This window comes from Phaenicophaeus curvirostris, chromosome 4 (assembly GCF_032191515.1).
Source record: "Phaenicophaeus curvirostris isolate KB17595 chromosome 4, BPBGC_Pcur_1.0, whole genome shotgun sequence".
NCBI classification, from domain to species: Eukaryota; Metazoa; Chordata; class Aves; order Cuculiformes; family Cuculidae; genus Phaenicophaeus; species Phaenicophaeus curvirostris.
Window position 1 is genome coordinate 66,986,617 of NC_091395.1, and position 4,205 is coordinate 66,990,821.

A 4,205-nucleotide genomic window follows, 5' to 3' on the forward strand; every position below is an offset into this window, starting at 1 on the left:
TATGTTGGTGTCAACCTCTTTTTCTAACAAGAACGTCTTCTTTCCTTCTTCTGTCAGGTTGGAATAGACACACCCAATAGAAAATTTTCTTGCAGAAAGTTGGGCCCTAATATAATGAAAAAACTTTGCAGCCCTGTGATAGGATTATTCTGCCATTATATAGACTATATTTAGAAATGTTTTAAGTCAGAAGTCATTTATTTACACTTTTTTCATATTTGAGTTGTGTTTTGATGTCATTTAGAGGGTGTCTAGTTGGGCTTCCGTTGTCCTCAGTTCTGTCTGTATGTGACAAGAAGCAGAAAGGAAGCACTGTGGACCCTGCTTTTACAGCTGTAGCATGTGAGACATGAATTAACTCAGGACAGCTAAATCCAAATCTCTGAGGTATCCTAAACCACGCATCCTATATTCTTCCCTAGCAAATATTGCTACTGTTTCCGAAGACATAGATGAGTGTCTCTATCTGGAGCACTTTCCACAGCAAGCTGTGCTTCCTAGACTTGATTCTTGTGTCATTAACTCCTTTTTCTTTTGAAATATATCTTTGGGGCAGCTAGAACCTTCCCTTTAGGTTGTCATCATGTTTAGACTTTCTGACTATATCAACTGACTTGTTTTTGACAAGCCTTGCACCTTTGGGTTTGTACAATATGAGCAGTGCTGTCTGGCTGCAACTGTGACTGTACAGTTAGAAGGTGGATGGGGTATATTCCTCCTAAGAATGGATACTGTTTCTTTCCATCGCGCTATTGCCCATGTCTTTAATAATGCCAGGACACCCATGCTATCCCTAAAAGAACAGCTGTTTTCACCCCTTCAATGAAAGATACTTAGTTGTACCTGTTGTATATTCCATATACAGAGGGATCAACTCTTTTCCATTAAGATACAACCCTAGCATGCAGGCTTGTAAAAAGCTTAAGTGTGTTCTGAACTTAGGACAGCCATGGAATGTAGACAGATACTGTTTACGGCTAAAGTCAACCCTATTCATGTATGTGTACCATGTTAGGACTATGATTTCTCAGTCTGAGAGGTGTGTGTGTTTGTGCACACTGATTAATGTTAGGCAAGTTAAAAATATTTCAATGAGTTTCTTACCATTTTTTTAAATTTTGGACCAGCACATTCTTTGGGTCTTCTTACCAAAGAGTGATTTACTTCTCATATTGTAAATGAATCTCTGGCTTCTAGGTAATACAGTAGTGATTTTGAAACAAATTACCTATCATCTCTTATTACAACAATACCAAATATTGTCTAAAAGTGACATAGCATCATTAAAATTAAAACAATACATTTTTTGTTTACACTGGCCAAGTGCCTTGGCCTTTTAATTGTGATACTCTATGCATGGGAGAAAATAGACTGTTTCCTTACTCTTCAAAATCTGTTGTATTCTACAAACACTTGGGTTTTTTTCTAAGCTTTCTCTGATGGTCTTGCAAATCTGTTGCATTGTAGCAAATTTCACTCTGAGGTAAGGAAGGTCAGATGAGATTCTTTTAGAAAGAAAGCATTGTTGTTTCCTTTGGCTGTAGGAGCATCTGTAATTTCAGCTGTGTTGTGACCTTTAACTGCTGAGCTATGGGAGCAGACTTCATTAATTGCTGCTTGTCCCCCTGACACCAGCCGGAGCTGTGAAGTTTAATTGCTCAGTTTCAAGATAGTCAACATCTACTGGATGCCAGCAGCTAGTGTTAAGTCTATAATACAACCTTGCTATCTTTGTTTCTTGGCTAAGATAAAATATAACAGCAGTCTGCATCTAAAACAAAACATTCAGGCAATTTTTCTGTTTTAAGCAGTTATAGGCTGTGTATCAGGCAAATAAAAAAAAAGTATCAAAACTGTGATCTTAATCCCTCAAAGAAACTGGGTCAAGAAGATGAAAGTTTTTGATATTCATTAGTCTGCCTACTCTTCTATTATCATGAAGATTTCAAAAGCATCCTTACTATTTCTGCAAGACCTAATCAGCAAAATAAGTAAAGAGAGAGCTCAGCAATGACAACCATGCTGCAGCATAGCAAGGTCTGCAGCAGGAGCTGGGCAGCAGTGCCAGCAAGTTAACACCTGCAGGGAGCTCCCTATTGTCCATCCTGTCCACCTGTGTCTCCTGAGAGGCTGAACAAGTAAAAGGCAACATTTCAGGCTCAATGTACTGTCCAAGACAAGGAGTGAGGTAACACCATGTGTAAACAGGCTGCCCAGGGAGGTGGTTGAGTCACCTTCCCTGGAGGTGTTTAAGGCACAGGTGGATGATGTGCTAAGGGGCATGGTTTAGTGTTTGATAGGAATGGTTGGACTGAATGATCCTGTGGGTCTCTTCCAACCTGGTTATTCTATGATTCATAAACAGAGATGACAGCTGATAGGAAGACAAGATACAGTTGAAACAGAAAACGAAAAAGGGAAAGGGAACAGAATAACAAGAAAGCAATCAAATTCTTAGGAATTATTTTTTTAAGCAAAAAGGAGATATGTCTGTTAGCTTCTTTTATACAATTAGATGCGTGTGACACTGGGCCAGACTGCTGTACAGCTGCTAGGTACTTGAAGACCCCTTTCTGCACAGGTGGCATCTTTGATTTATCTCTGTGCTGTCAGAGCAGTGTGGGCTTGGAGTAAAGGGTAACATCCCTAAACACCAGTGACTCTCCCCAAAAGGAACCAATGATGGATAGAGAGCCTTTAGGCTGCAGTCAGGGTTGCTTACAGCTTGTCACCTTCCATGAGCACCACACACCAGCTCCTACGGCTGTTTGTGGCTATCTTCTCCCCCACTACTCCAGTGCTCCATTGCACTTGTACCTCTGATATCAATGAAAAAATGCAGTATCACTGGGAAGAGAAGGACTTTCTTACTATTTACAAGCAAGAAATACAAGGCAATTCCTTTCCTTGCAGGGGATTGGGACATGACAAGATAGGTGCATGCATCTTGGGGCTTGTTTGGGTATAAAAGGCTGGTAAAGTGAGTTGGCGACTTGCAGGCTGTGGCTGCTGTGCTGCACAGGGCAGTCTCACGGTTCAGCAGTCATGTCTGCCGCAGCTCCAGGAATTTTGGCCTTTGGGGATCTGAAGAAGCTTGAAAATGCTGCACAAATGTCACGCACAAAATTGGTGCACAAGAGGTCTTCTCTATAACCTGTTCTCTGCTTGGTTTTCTGTATGTTCTGCATGAGCACAACCACATGCCCAGCCAGCAGTCCCTCCTTTCTATACATCTCTTGTGACTGCCTGTGCATCAGATGGTCTGTGCGAAGCTCTTCCACAGCAGTTGTTTTGTACTTCTGCATTTTGTCCTCCACAGTGGCTGCTCTTGTTTGCTCTTCTCCACTAGTTTCGCAGCAGCTATTCTGTACCAGCATATATCCCAGGCAGCAGTCTTACCCTCTTAGTTCTGTTTTGTCTGCTTGTTTCATGCTTGAGGCTTTGTTGGTTTAGCAGAAATTCAAAAGAAAGAGGATTTTTTTTTTCCTCAAGCTCCGAAGTGTGTGAGTGCTGTACTGAGTATTTCAGGTCCATAGCACAATACTAGGGCAGTGGGTCCATGAAAAGTTTATTTAATTGCAAGACACTACAGGATATAGAAGGTGATGCTGCCTCTGATGAGTCACAACCAGCCAGGAGCTGGTGTTCAAAGACATGCAAAGTTGAGAATTTATCCCAGAGAGGATGTGTATGCATAGTACGGGTATGTTTTCTATACCCACATGTGAGACTAAAGTCTGAGGATTACTTTGAAGTAGGAAGAAGACTTAAAAAGTGAAGGGAAAGGGAGTATAGTATGTTTATTTTATTTTATTCCACTTATTTACTTGGGCTTCGGTAATCTTCTTTTAACAGAACATGCATAGGGAAAACATCCATGTCTGTGTTTGTTCCCATCCCTCTTCCCACAGTAGATAATTTTAGCAATTTTGGTGTTCTGTAAATAGTAGATTTGGTCTTCTATCCAGACCTTCCCAGTGCTTGTGGCAGCAGACACAGCTTGGGGAGGTTTTGCTGTAAAAGAGCTTTCCAGGTCATGCCGTGGGGTGTAAACCTCAGTAGAACAAATAACCACTAGCAGTTAAAGCAGAGTTGCTTAGAAGATCTTTCTGGCTGGCCCAATTCTTTATCTATTGGCAAGCATGTGAGGCAATGCTATATTATGTTTTTCTACTAAAAGTGTTCAACAGTATATTCGCTAGCAG